We start from the raw sequence: 25412 nt of genomic DNA, 5'->3' as shown, positions 1-25412 counted from the left end.
TCCTTGAGATTTTGCCTATTTCCCCTTTTACTTTTGAATCCCTATGATTATCATGTGAATAAACCTCAGAAGCTACTTAAATATAAAAAGCAGAGGTCATCCTAGCTGACATCATTTCAGATGAGCCAGCCTCCAGCCCATCTGGCAGCTGACCACAGATGCATGAATGAGCTAAGTCGGAAACAAAAGACCTACTTAGCTCAACCCAGACAATAATGCTAAACCATAGAATCCTAATTAAATAAGTGGTTGTGGTTTTAAGCCACTAAGTTGTGAGATGGCTTATTATGCAGTAATAGCTAATTGATATGCTGTTTTATCTCTAATTTATATAACCCAAAATAAAATATATTCTTCTATGATTAAGTAAAATTAATATTTTTTACTGGCTCTTAGTTTCTGTAACCATTCAAATTTGCAACATAAAAGGGTTTGCTTTAAAAATAAAATGATACTTCATAAAAGCATGCAGATTGATTTCTGTAAATAATTTATAGTTTTAGTACTACCAGAACGAAAGCTATGTGACTTCAGAAAAATTATTTAACTTTTGTTTGTCCCAAAAATCTTCATTTGTAAAATGAGGATACTTGAATAAGTCACACTTTAGGGCAAAAAAAATGTGTGTTTGTACATTATATGCAAACATGATGTATATATCAATATTATACACACATACATATTTATGTTCATGTATGTATCATTTTAGACAGATAGATAGAGAGAGAGAGATTTTAAAGACCATAAAAGAACAAACTCTAAATGAAGCTGAATCCAAAGTAGTATTAGTGGTCCTGAGATACATAAAATAAGTGGCTCATATTTGAATCACGTTGGTAAACCCTAAACATATATTAGTCTGTAATTCGCAAGATAAAGATTTTTTAAAAGACAGTAGAAATGTATAGCAAACGTTTGATAAAAATTATCTCTGTGAGTGATAATGAAAGCCAACTGGGAAGTCAATGGCTACATAGTGAAAGATGTAAGCAGAACTGTTGTATATGGTACAGTGAAAGCAAGCCACAAGTATTGGTTACATTAATTATCATAGAACTTTAGAGATGGCAGGAACTTTAAAATTCTCCAAGTCCAACATTCAGAGTTTATTGATTTGAATCAATTCAACAAAAAATTAGTGAAAATCTCCATTCTGAAACACAGTATGCATATATTATGAAAAATCTATTGTAGAAAGATCAAATAACTTACATAAAAACATTTCCTTATCTCCATTTCAGTGCTCTTTCTAATTCACCAGTAAACTACTCTAAATATTGACAAAATATCTTACTATCTCTGACAGATTATAATTATTTATTAATTATACATTAACTACAATAAATTAAAAAGAAAATTTGGTATGCTCTCAGAGAAAAAGCTCTTTAAAGTAATTTTGTTTTGAAAAGATATTTTAGAGGAAATGAGGTGAAGAACATTCTCTAATTCAATGAAAGGACCAATATAATCAACCTCCTACGTCTTCTTTGGATTTCTGGGATCCCATCTCCTTAGAATCTAAATTGTCCTGCCAATCACAGTTCAGACCTTGGTTATAAGCTGCTGAAATCAATTCATGCCTCACGCACTTTGCTTCCTATCTTAGAAAGGATCCCTTAATCACCGTAATAGTAGGAAACTTTTTTCCTGATACGTCTTTCTTTGTACTGTGAAACTCTCAATCTTGCTGTGCCACAAATGTCACTTAGAATTAACTATTTTCTCTTAACTGTTATGGTCTCCTTTCTTCTCTTCTCCTTCTCAAGTCATCTATTCCATTTTGTTCAGTTGCTTCTTTATTCTGAGATTATATTCCTATTTGGGGAAAGGAGTGGGGAAAGACTGTCAAATTGTCTTGATTTTGCAAAACAATGGTGATATAAAGATAGCGGTTGCTTTTTAATGTTTCTATTTGGGGGAAAAATAAAAGTTTATAAGACTAAGGGTACATGCCCTTAAATTATTTGTCTCACTGATTCAGGAAATTCACAAGTCTAGGACTCATACTGTAGGGCTTCAGACTGTCAAAGGTTCCAGGTTTGTAAAGCAGATATATTTACAAATCGTCATCACAATTAGCATACTTTATCATTTGCTGATTTTAGTCCCTCCAATTACTTAAGCTATATATATAATTCTAGAGGATGTCTGATTTAGTCAATTCAAATAAAGGCTAATTAAAAAAAATGCTTAGTCAAATCAATTATTGACACTATTAATAATATTTCTAAAATATTTCACGATTTCTTAAAAGTTCTAATAAATGTTACCTCCTACATAAAGCCAGGCAGTATTTCTAGTCTTATTTAACATGTGAAGAAAATGGGATTAATAAAGTTTAAGTGATTTAAGAAAGGATATAGACTTAGAGGATACAGTGTAGATTTAATGATTTAATAAGGGCATAACATAATTATCAAAATTGGAATATAGACATAAATATCTTAATTTTGATTCTACTGTTGTTCCTACTGCTTCCGGCTGCCTCATGTGAAGAGGTTCTGATGGCATATTTCTTTGGCCCAAAATCATATTAGATTAGGCAAGGAACACGCACAGACATGTACGATTATACAGTAAAACTAGATCAACTGAATGTCAGAAAAAAATGTGGGCATTTTAGTACTTATAGTATACACATATTACTTAAAATATGTATCTCTCTTTGTGAGAGATGATCAAACTCAGCTCAATGATTAAATGCATTTTAAATGCTAAATTGCAGTATATAGCAAGTTGAAAATCACTTTCCAATTTGTCTACCACTCTAAATCTAGGGACCTTAGGGTAAATTGTGCTTTAATCCAGAACATTTTTTTCAATTAGCTTCTTTTTCATGCTAGGAAAATATTCTTTGATATCGGAGCTGTATCTCTACCAGCTCTCTTTACCAATTACTACACCCGTACCCTAAGAGACCCCTTTAAGCTGTAAGCATTCTTGGGAGGAAGATATGCCCATGAGCTTTACATTTCACATATTATTAAATTAAATATCATATTACTTTGCCTATAAAAGCACTCTCTCCAAAATTGTCAAGTCATTCTTTTTATCTGAAAGGATACAGGAAATACACCATTTTTAGATTTACCTTTAAAAGGATATAGCTTTTAAAGAGATGTAAACCTCTACCACTTAATCTTTGGAGTCCCATTTTGCTTTATACCTTTACTGATATTTCTCTATTTCTTAAAATATTTTGATGAGATGTGTTGTACTTAAAAACTAAGAAGCAATGCTTTCAGAGGAAAAGCTATTCCACACACCATTGTATAGATAAATAGATTGCATTCCTGCTTCTAAAAAAAAAATAAAACTGATCACACCAGAGGGATTGTAACGATAAATCAGTAATTCCTTAACATTTGTGAAGGAAGTTAGTTACAAAATGATGCTGCATGGTGTGTCTGTGGGTGGTATTTGAAGAGACATTATTGGTCACTGTTTTACTCTGTTGAGAATATTTTCTTTCAAAATATGATTTCCACATATCTGGAAACAAATTCACAATGTATAAGTTGATAGCTTCCTACTTTACCAAATGAAGAAGAAAAACTGAGACTTCTAACAATTCAAATAAAAATATGTTTTTGAAGCTTTCATCCAATCATTATTTATTTATTTAACATATATTTATTGGAAACCAATTATGTGTCAGGCAATAAAATAGGCCTTGAGGGTACATCAATGATAAAGGAAAGTCAGTTTTTTTTCAGAACTGACAAGTGTAACAGGAAATACAGACAAGTAAGTTTACAGTTATAATGAGAAAGACATCATAACAAGAGTAGATTCAGAAAGCTGTATAACCAAATAAGGAGGGTATAGAAACCAGATTAAAAGAACTAAAGAAGGTTATAAATAAGGAAAATGACTCTGGAGTACATAGGATTTAAGCATGCAAGAGAGAAAGCACCAACAGTTGCAAGAACGTGGAGGCTGAAGTATGACATTATTTAGAAAGTCACAGGTTTGATCTAAAAGCACTGGAAAGATTTTTGGTCACAGGTAATTGCTACATGGTTTTAAATAAAAGGAGAAGGAGTTTGAGAGTCTTGTTAAGAGTAGCTGGTGATGGAAATTAGTACTAAGTGGAAGTGATAGAGAAAAGATAAGAAATTAACCTTGTAAGGGGGCAAAGTAAAAGATAAAAGAAAACTGAGTTTAAAAAGTGGGATATTTTAAGGTAAATTTTAAATAAAGTTTCAGAGTTAGAGTAGAAAGAAAAACTTTTTTTAAATTTAAGACCATTTTAAAAGAAAAGTAATCAGAACTTTGAAAAAAGACAGTGAGTTATATTTGAAAAACTGAAGAAAATGCCTCATTTACAAAAAACATTTTAGGAAACAGGGTATTTAGGAAACAGGGTAAAATGCTAGAAGACTTTCAGTTAGTGTTTTCAATTGTTGTATCTAAAAGTATAGAGAAGATTATAATCAAGGGAAAACCAGCTGAAAGAATTTAAAAACTTGACTGGCAAATTATAAGCCACAGTGAAAATAGCAGAGTAAATATTGTAAAAATCATACAAGGAATGTTAAAAGAGAAAAATCAAGAAGTACTCTTAGACCAGGAGCCCGGCTCTTTCCTTAGCACTTGCAAGGCTGAGGTGGGAAGATTACCTGAGCCCAGGAGTTTGAGATTAGCCTGGGAAACATACAAAACATTTAAAAACCAGCCAGGCATAGTGGTGTACACTTTTAGTCCCAGCTACTTGGGAGGCTCTGGTGAGCTGTGATTGTATCACTGCAGCCTGGGTGACAGAGCAAAACCCTGTCTTAAAAATAAATAAATAAATAAATAAAGTACTCTTAGAATTCAGAGTGAATTAACTTTAAAAAAATTAAATTGGATGACTCCATATTAAAGTTAAACGGGAGAAGATAGTTACAATGTAGAAAATAATCGCTATACAGCATGCCTTCTTCAAATGATCAGCAAAAAGAGAACAAAAGGTATGAAATGGCAATTTACAGATGGTTAACAAAAAGCTAACAAGTATATGTTAGATAATCAACTTCTGTACAGAAATGCAAAATGAAACATAAATTATGTTGCTGTTTACATTCATCAGAGGGGTGAATGAAAAGTAGGTAATGTCAAGAGTTAGTAAGAATGCTTGGGGACTGGAACCTTCAAGACTTACTGGCAGAATTATCAACTAATATGACAATGTTGACAAGAATTTTACCTATAATTTAGTGACATATTAACCACGTATCCCATACAAACCCAGTGAATTCTGGCAACGATTTGTGAAATATTAATTAAGTATCCCATATAAACCAGCTATCCTACTCCTACTGTGTATACACTAGTGCATAGGAAACACATAGGAATATGTCTTGGTGAAGTATTTATGATAATGGGTAATTTGTGTTTATCATTAGAGGAATATACATATGATAGATGTACACCATGTATTACTATGTCCCAGAAGAAATAAATTAATAGTATAAACTTTAGAAATAGAAAACTCTTAAAGCAGAGCATGTTGAGAGAAAAATTAACAAATCATAAATATGACACAACATGTTTATGTAAACTAAAAACATATGAACAAAAATATTAAATATTTTATGAGGATATGTATAGATGCATATCCAATAAAATAGATCAAAAACTTTAGAGTGAATATCCGTGTTGAAGAAGGGAAATAGCTTACTAAAAGAGAGTAATCTTGTGTACATCTATAATGACAGTTCACCATAAAGAATATGACTTACTCAGGTGTCTCATACTCAGTTCCAAAAGAAAAAGCACGAGAAAATAATTAGAGAAATTATAAAATAATTATGAACGATAAGACCTATCCAAAGGAGGCAATGTAAATCAAAACATATATTTTATTCTTTATCTATATTGCAGAACCAAATAGACAAAGCAAAAATAATTCTCAAAGAAAGCAAATGAAGCAAAATTTTTTCTGAGCTGCAAAAACACTGAAATCTGCCAGTCAAAAGAGCTATATGAAAATACAGTTTATTAGATAAGATTGATTGAGTTATATTGCAAACAACCTCCACATTTACTATCTTAACTGAAGTTTTTTTCTTGCTTGTAAAAAGTCTGCTAAAGGTTTAGTAACACTTGAGGGCAGCTGTTCTCCACACAGGGGCTGAGTGTTCCAGGCTGTTTCTGTATTGTGGCACTCAATTTCAACATGAGCATCCACAATTTATGTGGTAGAGAAATAAAACTCAGATAATCAAATACCACCTCAAAAAGGCACACATCTCTTCTGCTCTCAGCCTATTAATTAGAACTCATGACATGGCCAGTTATCAAGAATGCTAAAAAATAAAAGGTTGCATATGCCCAGGAACAGAGAAGAAACAAATATATGCTTTGCAGAATATTCAGAAAACTGGAGAGATCAATGGTGAAACAGGATTTTATTAAGGTGGCCACTGGCTCAGTAGACTATCATTCTAAGGCTGAGCAAAGGACAAAGAAAATGGGGTACTTTTTATACATGCAGGATGACTTAGCAGCTAACAGATTTACAGAAGCCAGAACAAAGAACAGTTAATTAATTTGTAACATGTCTTGTGATGCACATTACGCTTGAAAAATAGCATTTTGAAAAACACATTGTACATTTTTTGGGCATTATTTTTCCCTGTGACCTTGCAGCTGGTCAGCAAGAAAAATAGGAATCTTGAGATGCCTGGGAACTTTGCTGAGAATGTGAGGAGAATAGATAAGGTAGGTTTTACAGGGAGTTAGTTAATTTTAAGCAGAGCTGTGGGTTAGCTTTCATACTGAACACAAAACAGTAAACTTTATTTTATTATACAGCAAATACAGACTACCATTGTTATTTAATTTCCTTCTTCATATGGGGGAGAATAGTAATACTTCTTCATACAGTATGTAAATCTCTTTTATATCTACTTTCAGTAGTATAATTTAGGCAAATTGATAATTTAAAAAAATTAGTAAATAAATATTTAGACTAATTCATCCAAAATGCTGTTTACTGTGTGTAAGAAAGGGAATCCTTCAACTAGAAGTTTGTGACTGTTCCGAGTATACTCCAAGTACATGCATTTATTAACAATGTAATCATTAATAAATCAAGAAATTTCTTTGAGTTATAATCTAATTATCCTGAATATGATAGTTGATAATAGTATTAATGTTCTCAGTGTTTACCCTGTGTTAGTCATTCCTCTAGATGTTTTGCATATGTAGCTCATGTAATCTTCGCAAATACCTCTGAGGTTGGATTAAGTATCCTCATTTTATAATTGGGCATATTCAGACAGGTTAAAAAATTTTTTGAATTCACATAGATACAAGAATAGAATAGCAGAAATTAGAACCTAGGCAGGTTGACAAAATCCTAGAATAAAGTTATTGTCATCTTATGTCATTTGTATCCTATGTCACATGATTGTATCAGTCCATTTTCATGCTGCTGATAAAGATATCTGAGCTGGGAAGAAAAAGAGATTTAATTGGACTTACAGTTTCACACGGCTGGGGATGCCTGAAATCATGGTCAGAGGCAAAAGGCATTTCTTACATGGCAGCAGCAAGAGAAAATGAGAGGATGAAAAAGAAAACCCCTTATAAACCCATCAGTTCTCATGAGACTTATTCACTACTGGGAGAACAGCATGGGAAAGATGGGCCTCCATGATTCAATTACCTCCCCCAGGTCCCTCCCACAACATGTGGGTATTCTGGGAAATGCAATTCAAGTGGAGATTTGAATGAGGATGCAGCCAAACTATATTAGGGATCAATTTGAATAGCAAATAAGATTTTTAAAGTACTTTACAAATTACAATGCTCTGCACAAAAATAGATGATTCACAAAAATCTGTAGATACCTATCTCACATTCTTTGGCTACCACACCTTTGAGTCATCTTATATCATTCCTATCCACTCAATGTCATATGATCAACTGGAATAGCAAATAAGATTATAAAAGTACTCTACAAGTTACAAAACTCTATACAAAAATAGATGGTTCACAAAAATCCACAGATACCTTATTTTATATTCTTTGGCTACCATACCTTTCAGATATAAAATACTCAGTTAAAAAAAGAAACCAGTAAGGTATGTTATTTCTTGCCACAACCTTTACATCTTAGGATTTTTTTCATCATAGGTATGGATTACTCTTGCCATTATCTTTTTAAGAAATAGATAATAATAAAAGTATACTCATTATTTGAGCTCTATGTACATTGATATATAAAAAATGTTATCCAGAAAAAGATAAACTCTTTCAAACATCACTTAATCTGTTCAACTACATATAGAAATACTTGTTTTATTAAAATATACCATATTAAGCTTGCAAATTAATTCTATGAAAATTGGGCCATTTTACCCATAATTATACTGTTTTCATTGTGTCAAACCACTATATTTAGTTTCATAATTTGATTTATTTATGCCAAATGATTGATTTGATTAAATATTTTTACTTTCAAGCAAATGTTTTGTTTCCTCTTCTTGTCTCTTTTTATGTCAACCTAGTGAAAGCCACCTCCTTAGATGGGAAGATATTGCTAGTAATTTGACCATTACAACTGGTTTCTATCTAACCTGTTGACTGAGAAGTTTTACTGGGCCTCTGCTACTCATAGCCCTTAGAGTCCAGAAGTGGGAATCAACTCTAATCCTGTAAGCCTTCCTAATCTCTGAACTTTATCCACTCCTTACAATCTTTGATTGGAAACCAAACAATTCATACCAGAACTCATATATTCTCATAATATATTGCTAAAGGCAGCCAATATTAACCAACAAAGGCTCTCATATTCTGGTTCTTCACAAATTTCCTCCATCTTTAGGTTCACTGAGCACGTGGTTGCTGCCAAAGTTGCCACAGGCAACAGTTGCCTTTCAGCAGCACAGAGCTTTTGTGCCTTCTACCTTGTTTAATTTCTTTTTCTTTTTTGACTATCATTCAACTGCTAAGTCATAACCACAGAATTTAGATATGTTATGGCAGAACCCTATTATTAATTTTTTTATTAGTTGGAATAATGTTAATAAACACATCTGAAATATCAGTGGCTTGATTTAATGTAACTACATTTCTTGTGTGTGTAACAATGCAATTTGTAGGCATTATAAGTTAGAAGGAGGGACTTTTGATATGTACTCAGGATAACAGATAATGTCGTATTTAATACATGAGCCAGGGTTACCCTGCACATTGACTTCTGGGCAAAAGAGGAAAAGAGTGTTTGGAGGAGATACATCTTTCTTCTTAACTACATTGGCCTAAAAGTGTCACACATCATTTTTCTTAGCTTTCCTCTGTAAAAACAAGACACAGGTCCTGCATAGATGCAAAGATTATTGAGAAATGTAATCTCTCCACAGGTAGACAACATGAAGCAATAACACTACATGACAGAAAGAGAATGAAATTGTCATTTGACAGCCAACCATTTCTGCCACACAGAGGCCATCAGACATTTATTGCTCAAAGTTTATTAGCTATATTTTTTTACTAGTTGTTACGTTGCTTTAATTTAGTCTAGCATATGCCTATACTTTGCATCCCTGTTTCTAGGATTAGCTTCCTCCAACTCAATAATGATTTATGTCTTTGTCATCATATCTGAAACACTTAGGAGCCTTAATGAACACTGACACCTGGATCTAATAATAATCTCCAGGTTAAAGATCTAGGTGTAATACTTAGTAAAATCTTTCCTGGTGGTTCTAATTGATTGCCAGAGTTGAGGACCTCTGCCTACTATGTGTGGAAAGTCAGAACTTTTGTAATTATATACCTCCTGAGTGGACTATCGTCCACTTTGCTGCTAAATTTTCTAAAACTCCTTTTGGTTCTCTGTTGGCACCAGGAAAAAAAAGTGAATGTGGAGTCCACTAAAGAGAATTACAATTTGGTGTTGGGTATGGGTATGACATATCTTGGAGAGATAATGTGACATATCTTGGAGTTGGCTTGAAATCTTGAAAGTTGTTTTCTAATATTTAAAGGTTCTTTTGACAAGATACTACTCAATGACAGAGAGATGAAAAGCAGAACTCTTAGTTATGATCCAAATGGGAGAAGGTTGACAGGCAAGAACAAATAGGATGTTGCTTCCAGGGACAGGGTGACAGCAAGCAGTAGTTGCATGGAGAGTAGTTCAGGCATGGGAGTTGGAATAGGGCAAGCTAGGTTTCTCAAGCTCCCTACTGGTTGGTGTATTAATCCATTCTTGTGCTGTATAAAGAACTGCCTGAGACTGGGTGATTTATAAAGGAAAGAAGTTTAATTGAGTCACAATTCCACAAGGCTGGGAAGGCCATAGGAAACACAATCTTCTTCACAAGGTGGCAGAAAGGTGAAGTGTTGAGCAAAGGGGGGAAAGCCCCTTATAAAACACCAGAGTTCATGAAAACTCATTCACTATCAGAAGAACAACAATGGAGCAACTGCCCCATGATTCAGTTACCTCCCACTGAGTCCCTCCCAGGACATGTCATGTGGGGATTATAGGAACTACAATTCAAGGTGAGATTGGGGTGTGGACACAGCCAAACCATATCAACTGGCTAGTTTGAATAATTTTGAATTATTCAGAATTTGAATTTTGATAATTTTAAATAATTTGAATACTTCAAGGTTTAAAGGCTTTACTTAGTTATGGCTCCAGGAACAATTAAGTCAGGTACTTAGTGGACCTAGAATGTAAGAGTCTGGTAAGAGAAGTGATTGGGGTGTGAACTTAATCAGTTGCTTAAGAAGTAGAACCTACCAACCCCTAGCCAGAACCTCAAAACTAGGTAAAGGTAGAGAGTAGGAAACAATGGTTCAGTAAGGTATATGTAAAGGTTAGTGGTATGTGATTGCAGCCAAATAGTTGTGGTAGTCATGGTAAGAAATTTGGGGTGAGAGGTCATGGTGGAAGGCTGGAGGGGTGAAATAAAAGAATGTTCGGGAGAGTGAGAGATACTCGCAAGGGAATCAAGGAATGTGTTAATATGAATCAGTTGCCTCCTGAGGAAAGCAACAGTCTATCATTTTTAGGATGGCACAGATAGTATGAATAGTGCCTTCTACAAGACTTTCCTTTAGGATTGGAAATGTAAGGGTGAACTTATGGTGTTTGCTTCCATAATTCAAGACATAATAGGCAGGTGGGTACAGAGGATCACATCCTCGGGTTCTGTGGCAGGCTTTATTTTCAAAAACAGAACAGCATATGGGCAGCAGTTACTGCTCTAATGGTGTATAGCACAGAACCAAGAACGGTTTCTTGTTCCAGAAGCCCATGGGCAATGTAAGGCTATCATAGGTTGTCCAGAGACTCTGGGAGATTCATAAAACTTCTAAATTGAAGGAGTTTCTAAGAACACTAACAGAGCACCTTGTGGTATTAATTTGGACAGATTCTAGAACATTTTGTTGAGCCAGAAACAGCATTCCATTTAAGGTAGACGGATTTGTTAGTAGCAGCATTAGTGAGATTAAACAAAATTTGTGAATGAGGAAACTGTTGCCTCCCAAATCCAAAAAGGACTAAAATATTGGACTTGCATGTCCTTAATAAGTGTGTCAAATGAATCTCTTCAGAGGAGGATACCATCAATGTAGCACCCTACCTATGCTTCTGGAAAAGATGATGCATGAAAGTTCTTGTCTGCAAAGACTGTTCGTGATGAAAAGCTGTTGAGACACCCCCTGGGTAGCCCTGAGAAAGTGTGTTACGTTACTTCTAAGGCAAAGGCAAACTGCTGCTGAGAGGCTGATGAAATAGGCACTTTATAAAACATATTAGGCAAACCTATAATGGCAAGAAATGTACTAATTGCTGATTGGATGAAGTTAGAAATTTTATTGAATGGATGAAGTTAGCAATTGGTTATTGGGTCTGGAGGCCTTAATGGATACAACCACAGCATTTAGGTTACAGGAATCACTGTGAGGTGTCATTGGTTCCTTCCAGGTTTACCAAGAGGCCTAATTGGACTGTCAAATAGAAAAGCAGTGGGAAACCCATTCATTCATTAGTTCTTACACTGAAGAAGTTATCATCTTCGAAGGTCAAGATTCAACTTATTTTGAGCCATATTAACTATTTTAACTGATGATCTGTGAGGTCTCACTTTGTCAAACCAGTTTGTTTGTATGAAAGATTTAATTTTAATACACTACACACTGTTTCACTATGTCTATGCCGCCTATGAAATATATTAGAGCCGTAAGTACTATGACTATGATAAACTTAGGAGAAGCTATGTAGTTAAAATGAAGTATACCTATTTTCCTCTATTTTATATTTAGTTACTTTCCCATGATTACAAGGGTACCATGCTTACACTTAGTAGGATCCAATATGTAACTGTAATTTGATCCCTAGTATTGATTAAATCCATGAAGCTTTGCCAATTGGAACATTATAGCAAATGTTCAAGTTAATCCAGAATCTATGCTGTGTGCTGATAGCACCCTTTTTGTTTTTAATATATACATTATTTTAATACATTTTGGATTCCCATTTGGGTCATATTATAGAGCTTTGTTTCAATTTAACTGCATAATAATTAAACACATATAATTATTTAAATATGTTTGTTAATGTTATATAAGTAGTTAAATATATAATTTAAATGAAACAAAGGTCCATGACATATACCTGTGTGTATATGCTTTTAATTCCCGCTCCCTCTATCCAAGACATGCTTTATCCTTTTTTAAATTAAGCCATTTAACATACTTCACAGGTGTTCTCTTTGTCCTGTGTCTCTTCATCTACATTTATAAATGTCTTCCTCCAGAGAACATCAAATCAGTATCATCCAGGCTAGAAACCTCCCTCACGGCAATGAGTGTATGGTTTAAAGATCCCAGATGTAAGTTAGATTTGAATTAACTCCTTCATTGTGACACAGGAGTACTAAAGGTGTTTTCTACTATAACCTTGACAGTTAGGTTTTGTTGTTGTTGTTATAACAGAGCCATAGTCGTACAGTGGCATAGCAAGAGTGCTAGGCACTCAAACTAACAGTTATCAGAATAAAACCACCTTCCTCTATGGCTTTTCTTTCTTAAGTAGTGGTTTTCAGTTTTTGTGTTTGTCCAGTGATTGTCATCTCATATTTACCCAATAACTCACAGTGGAAACCTTCTAAGTATTACTGGGAAAAGCAGCAGGGAAATCCAGTGGCCTGTCTCATAGAAGGCTATCCATCTCTCATTCCAAGGCTCTCCAGTCCACCCCCAAGAGATGATGGTTTGCACTAAGAGTAGGTTACAGCTGCTCCTTAAGAAAACATAGTCAGCCCCCTTGTCAAAAGTATCAGTGCCTTTGAATATTGATACGGAAGGACACTTAATAAAGCACAAGTGTCCTGGTTATGGGTCTTGCATTGTTATACAAGTGGGTAACTTTGACAAGTATTCCAAAGCAGGTGATGCAGGGATGAAAAATTAATTCTGTTGTTCTTTTGGATAAACATTGACTCCTGGCCTCTGAAGTTGATACTCACTAATCCTTAACTGTTTGGGGAACATGAAGATTGCCAGGGACAGCAGTGACATATGCAGCAGCAAAAAAGTTAATTAGCTACTCTAACTCAAGCAGTATTACTCAAAGTAATAATAGTAACAACATATATTAGGTGATTATAGCTTAGGGATAAGTAAAAATGAATATATATATATGTAAGGTACGTGTGATTCCTGTGAAGTAGTCTAGTGTTATGAGGATGGAATTAGATTCATTATAAATGGATACTGCAAAACTTTTGGGAAACCGTTGAACACTATTTTAAAAGAAGTATAGTTTATATGGTAGGAGGATAGAAAATAGAATAATATATTTAATTAAAGCCATTGAAGTCAGAAAAAGAAGCAAAAAAAATGAAAGAAACAGAGAATACTTGCAATGAACAGAAAACAGCTACATAGTAGATATTAATATAAATATATAAATAATTATCTTAAATGTACGTGGTATAAATGCACCAATTAAAAGACATAGAGTGGCCATGTGTGGTGGCTCATATCTGTAATCTCAGCACTTTGTGAAGCCAAGGTAGTTGGATCACAAGGTGAGGAGGTCAAGACCACCTTTGCCAACATGGTAAAACACCATCTCTACTAAAAATACAAAAATTAGCCAGGTGTGGTGGTGGGTGCCTATATTCCCAGCTTCCAGGGAGGCTAAGGCAGGAGAATCACTGGAACTTAGGAGGTAGAGGTTGCAGTGAGCTGAGATTGTGCCACTGCACTCCAGCTTGGCAACAAAACAAGATTTCCTCTCAAAAAATAAATAAATAAATAAACAGACATTTTAAAAGTGTATAAAAAAACAAGACTCAACTATATGTTGTCTACAAGAAACACACTTTAAATATAAAAACATAGGTTAAAAATAAAGCAACGGAGAACTACATATCATGCTAACATTATTCAACAGAAAGCTAGAGTAGCTATGTCAGCATGCCGCAGAGATATTATGGATTCAGTTCCAGACCATCAAAATAAAGTGACCCACACATATTTTTTGATTTCCCAGTATACATAAAAATCACATTTAAAATATACCATAGTCTATTACATGTGCAATGGCATTATATCTAAAAAACAATACACTTATCTAAATTTAAAAATATTTCAGTGCTAAGAAGTGCTAACAATCATCTGACTCTTCAGTGAGTCACAGTCTTTTTGCAGGTGAAGAGTCTCACCTCAGTGTTAATGGTTGCTGATTGATGAGGGTGGTGATTGCTGAAGTTTGGGGTGGCCATAGCAATTTCTTCAAATAAGACAACAGTGAAGTTTGCTGCATTGATTCACTCTTCCTTTCACAAAAGATTTTTCTGTAGAGTGAGATGCTATGTGATAGCATTTTACCCACACTACAACTTCTTTCAAATTTAGAGTTAATCCTCTCAAACCCTGCCCTCCTTTATCAACTAAGTTTATGTAACAATATTCTAAATCCTTTGTTGTCTTTTTAGCAATGTTCATAGCATCTTCTCCAGGAGTAGATTCCATTTCAAGACACCATTTTCTTTCCTCATCCATAAGAAGCTACTACTTATATGTTCAAATTTTATCATGCTCTTGCAATAATTTAGTCATATCTTCAGGCTCCACTTTTAATTCTATTTCTCTATTTCCTCCACATCAGCACTTACTTTCTTCATAAAGTCATCAATCCCTAAAAATTAACCATGAAAGTTGGAATCAACTTTCAAATCCTGTCAATGTTAATATTTTGGCCTTTTCCCATGAATCAAAAATGTTCTTGAATGGTGAATCCTTTCCAGAAGATTTTCGATTTATTTTGTCGAGGTTTACCAGAGGAATCATTCTGTATAGCAGCTATAGCCTTATAAAATATATTTCTTAAATAATAAGACTAGAAAGTCAAAATTAATCCTTGATCCACAGACTGCAGAATGGAGTTGCTTTCAGAAGACATGAAAACAATATTAATCCTCTTGTATATCTCATCAGGGCTCTTGAATAACTAGGCATATTGTCAATGAGCAGTAATATTCAGAAATGAGTATTCTTTTCTGAGCAGTAAGCCCTTACAGTGGGCTTAAAATATTCAATAAACCATGCTATAAACAGTTGTGCCGTCATTCAGGCTTTGTTGTTCCATTTACAGAGCACAGGCAAGGTGGATTTAGCACAAACTTCAAGGGCCCTAGGAATTTCTAAATGGTAACTATAATGGAATTTCTAAATGGTAAATAACTACTGGCTTCAACTTAAAGTCTCCAGTTACATTAGCACTTAATAAGAAGTCATCCTGTCCTCTGAAGATTTGAAGGCAGGCATTAAAATCTCCTCTTTAGTTATAACAATCTTAGATGACAATTTCTTCCAGTCTGGAACTTTTTTGTCTACAATGAAAATGTATTGTTAAGCGTAGCTCCCTTCATCAATGATCTCAGCTAAGTCTTCTGGATAACTTGCTGCTTCACCTTGCACTTTCATGTTATGGAGACGTGCTGCTTTCCCTAAACCTCATGAAGCAACCTTTGCTAGCCTTAAACTTTTCTGTGACATCTTCCTCACCTCTCCCAGCCTTCAGAGAATTAAAGAGAGTTAGATCTTATTCTAGCTTAGGGTTTGGCTTGAATGAATCCTGTGGCTAGTTTGATCTTCTAGCCAGACCACTATAACTTTCTCCATAACAATGATGTCTACTTTTTTTCTTATTATGTGTGTGTTCACACACATAATAAAGAGTAAATAAACAAAAAGTAGCACTTTTAAGGCTTGTTAAACATATGCAACTCAATAGACATAATCCTTCACATAAAAGAAACAGTGACAAAAACTACATGATTATCTCAATAGATACAGAAAAGGCCTTCAATAAAATTCAACACCCCTTCATGCCAAAAACACTGAATAAACTAGGTATTGATGAAATGTATCTCAAAACAATAAGAGCTATTTATGACAAACACACAGCTGTTATCATACTAAATAAGCAAAAACTGGAAGCATTCACTTTTTACAATCTGACAAAGGGCTAATATCCAGAATCTACAAAGAACTTAAACAAATTTACAAGAAAAAAAAACAAATAACATCATCAAAAAATAGGTGAAGGATATGAACAGACACTTCTAAAAAGAAGGCATTTATGCAGCCAACAAACATACGAGAAAAAGCTTATCATCACTGGTCATTAGAGAAATACAAATGAAAACCAGAACAAGATACCATCTCATGCGGGTTAGAATGGTGTTCATTAAAAAGTCAGAAAACAACAGATGCTGAAGAGGATGTGGAGAAATAAGAATGCTTTTACACTGTTGGTGGGAGTGTAAATAAGTTCAACCACTGTGGAAGACAGTGTGGTGATTCCTCAAGGATCTAGAAATAGAAATATCATTTGACCCAGCAATATCAATACTGGGTATATACCCAAAAGATTATAAATCATTTTGCTATAGAGACACATGCACACCTATGTTTATTGTGGCACTGTTCACAATAGCAAAGACTTGAAACCAACCCAAATGCCTATCAATAATAGACTGGATAAAGAAAATGTGGCACATATACATCATGGAATACTATTCAGCCATAAAAAGGAATGAGTTTATGTCTTTGCAGGTACATGGATAAAGCTTAAAACCATCATTCTCAGCAAACTAACACCAGAACAGAAAACCAAACACTGTATGCTCTCACTCATAAATGGAAGTTGAACAATGAAAACATATGGGCATAGGGAGGGGAACATCACACACTGGGGCCTGTTGGGAAGTGGGAGGCAAGGGGAGGGATAGCATTAGAAGAAATACCTAATGTAAATGACAGGTTGATGGGTGCAAGAAAACCACCATGGCACAGGTATACCTATGTAACAAACCTGTACATTCTACATATGTATCCCAGATCTTAAAGTATAATAATAAAATTAAGTAGCATTTTTAATTTCCTTTAAGACGTTTTTCTTTGCATTCACAATTTGGCTAATTTTCATTGAAATCGTTCAGCTATTGACAGTATTGGCTTTAAGCATGTCTTCTTTGCAAAGTTTAATCATTTCTAGACTTTGGTTTAGTTAGAGACTTACCAACCTTCCTTTTGCTTGCACAATTAAAGACCATTGAGCGTTGTTAATTAGCTTAATTTTAACATTGTTTTGTTTTAGGAAATAGGGAGCCTGAAGGACATGAAAGAAGACTGGGGAAAAGCCAATCAGTGGTGCAGTCAGAATACATGTTTATCGAGTAAGTTCACCATCTTATCTGAGCATCTTACAAACTCAAGGTGCCCCAAAACAATTACAATGGTAATATCAAAGATCACCTGTCCCACTTCACTATTACAAATACAGTAATAATAAAAGAGCTTCAAATATGAAGAGAATTACCAAAATATGACACAAAGAAACAAAGTGAGCACATGCTATTGAAGAGCAACATCATTAAACCTGCTAGCTGTAGGGTTGCCACAAACCTTCAATTTGTAAAAACTACAATATCTGCAAAGTGATATAAAGTGAAGTGCAATAAAACCAAGTATGGTTGTATCTATTTCAGACAGAACATTCTTAAGAACAGTAAAAATTATCACTGAGAAAGCATCATTACATAATGATGAATGGTTCAATTTTCCAAAAAGACATAATCATTTTTAACATGTGTTTTTGCTCTCTTTTGCACTGGTATAATAAAATAATACAGACTGGGTAATTTATAATGAACAAAAATGTATTAACTCACAGTTCTGGAGGCTAGAAAGATCAATGTCAAGGTGCTGGCATCTGGTAAGGGCCTTCTTGCTACATCTTCACATGGTAGGAAGAACAAAGAGACAAAAAGATAGGTAGGAAGGACAAAGAGACAAAAGTGGGCCAAATATGTTATTTTATGATGGCATTTATCCCACCCATGAGCAGAGTTCTCAAAATCTAATCACTTCTTAAAATTGTACCCCTTAATGCTGTTACAAAATGATGACAAAATTTCAACATGATATTTGGAGAAGGCAAAACATTCAAACCATACAACTATGTATGCACTTAAAAATGAGAATGTCAAAATACATGAGGCAAAATCTGATAGAACTTCAAGGGAAAACAGAAAAATCTACTATTATATTTGGAAACCTTAGCATGCCTCTTTCAGTAATCAATAGCTCAAGAAGGCAGAAATTTGGTAAGAATATAGTTGACCTAAACAAAATTATCTGTTAAATTGATATACTAGCTTTTGTAGAATATTTCATCCAACTATAGCAAAGCAAACATTTCTCTCAACATTTCATGGCATATTCACCAAGAAAGAGTACATTCTAGGTCATAAGAAAGACCTAAATTTTTTTTTCTAAATACAAATTATACAAAATATGTTTTCAGACTCAACAATGAAATTAAACTAGAAATCAATAACAGAAAGATTGCTATAAAAATTCTATAATACTTGATGAGTAGATAGCATGCTACAAAATAACACATGGAGCAACAAACAAAAGTCAAAAGATAAATCTTTTAAATTTATAAAATAAATTAAAAAGAAATATAACATTAAATTTGTGAGAAGCAGGAAAAGCAATTGTTTGTTTATAACATTAAATGCATATATTATAAAGAAAGGAAAACCTAACATCAATAACCTAAACTTCTAGTTCAAAAACTACATAGAAAAGAACAGTTTAAGCCAAAGGTAAGCATAAATTTAAAAAGAAATGAAAATTATAGGAAATTCCTATATTTAAAACAGAAACATAATAGAGAAAATTAACAAAATCAAACACTAAGTCTTTAAAATATTAAGAGTTGATAATCCTCTACTGAAAATTAAAAATTAAAAAATGATAAAAATTACTAGATCATAAATAAAAGAAGCATGGGTCATCACTACTGATTCCATCACATGAACATATAAAGGCTAATCCTGAAATATTATAAATAGCTCTAAGCAGTTAAATTTTATAGCTTAGAAGGAATAAATTAATTTTTTGAAAGACATGAGCTACCAAAATTTATCTGTATTAGCTTGTTCTCACACTGCTATAAAGATACTACCCAAGAATGGGTAATTTATAAAGAAAATATGTTTAATTGACTAACAGTTCCACATGGCTGGGGAACCCTCAAGAAATTTACAATCCTGGTAGAAGGGGAAGAGGAACATTTTACATGGCAGCAGGCAAGAGAGGTAAGTGTGAAGAGCAAAAGGGAAAGATCCCCTTATGAAACCATCAGATCTCTAGAGAATTCACTCATTATCATGAGAACAGCATCCAGGAAACTGCCCCCATGATCCAATCACCTCCCACCAGTTCTCTCCCTAGACACATGGGGATTATGGAGATAACAATTCAAAATGAGATTTGACTGGGGACACAGACACACCATATCATTGACCAAGAAAAAATATGCAATCTGAATAAGCATATATTAATTAAAATAATTGAATCGATAATTAGTAATCCTTCAAATAAGAAAGCACCAAGCCCAGGAGATTTTATTACTAAATTCTACCAAACATTGAAGAAAAAAGTGATAATCAGTTCTCTACAATCTCTTCACGAAAACTGAAGTAAACACTTCTTAACTCATTCTACGAAGCCAACATTACCCTGATCCCCAAATGAGCTATACATATTTCAAGAAAGGAAAATTATTGATCAATATCTGTGATGAATATTGACAACAAATACTCAATAAAATATTAGCAAATCAAACCCAAAAATATATAAGATTCAATAGTATCTAAAAGAATTATACACCATAACTTTATCCCAAGTATGCAAGGCTGATTCAACATTAAGAAATTAGTTAACGAAATTCATCATGACAACAGAATTTTTTATGTCATATGATTATATCAATTCATATAGAAAAAGCACTTCAGAAAATCCAGCATTCATTTATATATATTTTTAAAAAGCTCTGAGTAAAACATAAATACAGGAGACCTCCTTCAACTTAAAAAAGAACATGTAAAAATAACCTACAGCTAATATCATTCTTACTGATGAAAAAGTGGATGGAGACCCCATAGTATCAGAAACAAAACAAAGATGTCCTATCTCAGCACCCCTATTTAACATTGTACCAGAAAAACTTTATTTTATAGATTTGCATCAAATCAACAAAGTGTGTGTGTGTGTGTGTGTGTGTGTGTGTGTGTGTGTGTAGATTGAGAAGGAAAACATAAAACTGTCTTTGCAGACAAACACATGATTGTCTACATGAAAAATCTAACCAATCATATACTTACTAAACTAATAAGTAATATAGCATGGTCACAAGAAACAATATTAATATGCAAAAGTTAATTTCTTTTCTATATAGCAACAATAAACAATTGGAATTTAAAATTAAAAACAATATAATTTACAATAGGATGCAATTTAAATATGTATACATAAATCTAACAATATATATACAAGATCTCTATGTGGTAAGCAATGAAACTCTGATGAAAGAAATTAAAGAAGTTTCAAATAAGAGGATAGTCCACATTCATGGAGTGTAAGACTCAATATTCTTAAAATATCAGTTCTTCCCAACTCAATCTATGGATTCAATGTAATTCCAATCAAAATCCCAGAAAACTATTTTGTGAATATCAAGAAAATGACTCTAAAGCTTACATGAAAAGGCAAAAGATTTGTAATAGCCAACACAACCCTGAAGAAAAACAAGTTGGATGACTGATACTATCCAATTTTAAGACAATGTAACACTAGCATAATCAATAAAGACATCATGGTATTGAAAGAGCAAACAAACACATCAATGAAACAGAATAAAAAGCACAGAAATAGACACACACAAATACATTCAAATTTGAACAAGAAGAAAATGTCATTCAGTGACGAAAAGGTGGTGTCTTAGTCTTTTTTTGGCTGCTATAGCAAAATACTACAAGCTAGGTAGTTTAGAAATAACAGGATTCAACGTCCCACATTTCTAGAGACTGAGAAACCCAAAATCAAGGCACTGGCAGATTCAATGTCTGATGAGAGACCTCATTTTTGTAGAAGGTACATTCTAGGTGTAGCCTCACATAGTGAGAGGAGCACTGGAGCTTTTTAGGGCGTCTCTTTTAGTAAAAGCACTAATCCTATTTATGAAAGTTCCACCCTTATGACCTAATGACTTCCCAAAGCCCCCACTTCGTAATACCAACAGCTTAAGGGTTAGGATTTCAGCACATAAATTTTGAACACAAAACTTATAAAGGACTTGTGTCCATAATATGCAAAACTATTTAAAACTCAAAAATAAAAAAGCAAATATCCAATTAAAAATGAGCAACTATCTAAACAGACACCTCAGCAAATAAATATACAAATGGCATATAAACATGTGAAGGTATATTCATCATCTTTTCTCATCAAGAAATTGAAAACAAAAACAACAATGAGATACCACTACACACCTACTAGAGTGGTGAAATTAACATTAGTACCAAATATTAGGGAAGATACCGAGTTACAGGAATGTGAATTCATTGCTGGTGGGAACAAAAAATGTTACAGCCACTTTGGAAGACAATAGCTGGTCTAAACATGTATCTTATAAAATTCAGATCTAGCAATTGTTCTATGTATTTATCCAATTGGTTTGAAAACCTATGTTCACATCCCAATGTTTATAGAAGGTTTACTGATAATAAATCAAAACTGGAAGCAACCAAGATATCCTTCAATAGGTGAATGAATAAACAAACTATGGTACATTCATACAATGGAAATTATTCAGCAATGAAAATAAATAAGCTACCCAGTCTTTTAAAATAACTGAGTAAACTTAGATGCATTTTGTGGAGTGAAAGAAGTCAATAGAGAAAAATTACATATTGTATAATTCCAGTTATATGAGATTCTAGAAAAATTAAAATTATATGGGACAGAAAAATGTCCAGTACTTGCCAGAGACAAAGGGGAGGCAGAAGGAAGAAATAAGTGGAGCACAAGTGATTTTTATAACAGGAAAATTCTTCTGTATGATACAATGATGGTGGATATTCATGTTTCAAAACCCATAGATCTTTATATAGCACAAATAACTAATCATACTCTATGCAAATTGCAAAAAGATCAAAATTTGGGAGAATCTGAAGAAATGCAGAATGTGACAAGAGAATCTAACTGTACTACAAATGTATGGAACAAGTTCAATGAGAGAGATGGGAGAGAAAGCTACTTATGTAAGAAACTTTGGAAATGACAAATTCAGTAAAACAAAACACAAAAGGATCTGCACATCTGCATTTTGTTCTTGATAAAGCTGTTTTCCAAAGATATACAGGTTAACAAGTCTGATACTGCTATCCATGTACACTAGGACAGAACAATTAAGCAAATAGATGGCGGAAGGATGGAGTCAGGTTTTTCAATGTTGGAGCTGAAATTTATAGATAAACAAAATGAGGAAGATATAATTATCCATGTTATAAAAGTCATAGTTAAGATATCTGTATGGATTCATGTCTAGCTTAATTTAAATATAGATGGTTACATACAGAAATATTTATAAATATATGCATTGTATTAGGGTTCTCCAAAGAATCACAACCAATAAGATGTGTACATATGCATGTATATGTGTTTACATATTTTATATGTATATGTGTTCGTGTGTGTGTGTGTCTATATACACACATATATATATATGTAGAGAGACAGAGGCAGAGACAGAAGAAGATTTATTACAAGAAACTGGCTCAAATGGTTACAGAGCCTGAAAGTCCTAAGTTCTGTAGTCAGCAACCTGGAGATCCAGGGTGGCTATCTGTGTAGTTCAAGTATGAGACTGAAGACCTGAGAAGCAGAAAAACAATCATTTAAGGTCCGTTCCCAGTCCAAAGGCCTGAGAAACAGCAGAGTCAATGGTGAAAATTTCAATCTGGGTCTGAGTCCAAAGACAAGAGAAGACTCATGTGCCAGGTCAAAAACAGAGCAAATTCTCATTTCTTCAGCATTTTTGTTCCATGCAAAGAACAGCCGATTGAATGAGAGCCACTCACACTGGAAAAGCAATATGTTTTTTTCAGCCTACTGTATCGAATGTTAATCTCTTTGAGAAGTACTCTCACAAGCACGGCCAGAATAATATTCAATCAAATATCCAGATATCTGATGACTTAGTCAAGTTGACACACAAAAATTAACTATCGCAAGACCACTCTTTGTCAACTTGGCACCAATATGAATTTCTTTGTTATACTTAATCTCCAAATATAGACAGCAACAAGGTCGTAATTCCACCTGACTTTATAGAAGTATCCCCCATACAACCAAAGCACACTAATCCCTTACCTGGAAGAAGAGGAAAGGTCTTTGAGTGATATTTACTCTTCTCCTTGATAACTTAAACCCTATATATAAAATTAACAATACTTAAATACTACAACATAAAGTTAACACATCTTATGTTACATGAGAAGGAAATAAGAGAAAAAACAGAGATATTTGCTACACACACACAATATTAAGAGAAGTTATTGTTTCTGTAACTGCTTTATATATAGTCAGCTGGTCACTTGGACTTCGCCATGAGGCTGTAGGTGAAGGTTGGGAGACCAAAAGGCTGTGTAGGTGAAGTGTTCAACCATAGGTATTTGGGTCACAGTTCATGCAACTTACTTGTGCCTTCAGGGCCTGCTCCAGCCAGATCACATACATATTATTTCTATTTGCTGCTGCTCATGCCCAACTTTACAGCTTGTTGGTCAGAATAATGTCAAATTCATGATGAGCAGTTCCAGTCAGATGAGAACTTGATGGCCCTTTGTTAAGTGTTCAGTTTCTACTAAGGCTTAGATCCTCAAAAAGGGAGTCCTTATCCGCAGAGAATGGCAGGGCTTACACCAAAATATTAAAGGCCTACACTGCAGTTCATTTAGGGGTCTGCCAAAGGCCCTAACAACAACCCTATCTGCCAGTGAGTCTTTGGGCACCATTGGATCTGCTATATCCACAGCACAAGTGATAGAGTTGCTTGCACAATAGCATGGACCTATTGGAGAGCCTTTGCTTATCCTGGGCTCTACTCAAAACTAGCAGCTTTCTGGGTCATTTGGTAAATGAGCCACAATAATACATCCAAATGAGGAATATGTTGCTGCTACAATTCAAAGAGGCCCACTATGAGTGTATCTCTTTCTTGGTGGGTGGACAGATGCAAAAAATTGCCTTTACCTTAGAAGTGATATTTTGACAAGGCCTATACCACACACACACACACACACACACACGTATGTATACACATAACACACACACACGCTAGCTTCTGTGTATGCATAGCATAGCTTGGGCTGATACATATACACACGTATATCACATATATATGTATATATTTGTTATGTAAGATAAGCTTCCCTAAAAGAAATGACTCCTCAGTCACAATGAGTACACCTCAGATCTTTGTTCTAATGCCATTCTCCAGTAGAATAGTCAGGGATGTTTGGACAAATGGCTTATCCTAGGACAAGGGGAGAATAATACAAGTCTGGAGCAACTCATAGTGCCAAAAGTAAGAAAATGCTTAAAAAACAAACATACAAACAAAAACAAAAGGAGATATTTAAAAACAAAAACAAACAAGTACGGCATCCTAAAAAAACTAAGAAAAGCTAAATAAACGATGGGTCTTAGTTAATAGAAATGTAAAAACATTGCTTTATTAATTGTAACAATGTATCATACTGGTATAAATGTTAACAATAGAAGAAGTTTTGTGAGGTATATAATGATTCTGTACTATATTCTCAATATTTCTGCAAATCTAAGACAGTTCTAAAATAGAACATATATTAAAATTGCATACTCAGTCTAGGCACAGTGGTGCATACTTGTACTCCCAGCACTTTGGGAAGCTGAGATAGGAGGATCACTTGAGGACAGGAGATGGAGACCAACCTGGGCAATACAATGAGACCTCATTTTTTAAAAAACTTAATTGTGAAAAAAATTTG

At 34.0% G+C, this 25412-nt stretch overlaps 1 long non-coding RNA gene across 1 annotated transcript in view; it reads right to left on the bottom strand.

The window, feature by feature from the left end:
* Positions 1-1374: 1374 nt before the first annotated feature.
* The window catches only part of LOC144577721 (uncharacterized), a 41434-nt gene continuing 17396 nt past the window's right edge, over positions 1375-25412 (bottom strand). The window contains exons 2-3 of the long non-coding RNA XR_013522248.1: positions 18201-18265; positions 1375-1815 (exon numbers count right to left, since the gene is read on the bottom strand). This is a non-coding gene — a long non-coding RNA (uncharacterized LOC144577721). The remainder of the gene's footprint in view (positions 1816-18200; positions 18266-25412) is intronic.

The sequence above is a fragment of the Callithrix jacchus genome, chromosome 9 (assembly GCF_049354715.1).
Source record: "Callithrix jacchus isolate 240 chromosome 9, calJac240_pri, whole genome shotgun sequence".
NCBI lineage: Eukaryota > Metazoa > Chordata > Mammalia > Primates > Cebidae > Callithrix > Callithrix jacchus.
This window is presented reverse-complemented; position numbering and strand designations above follow the sequence as displayed.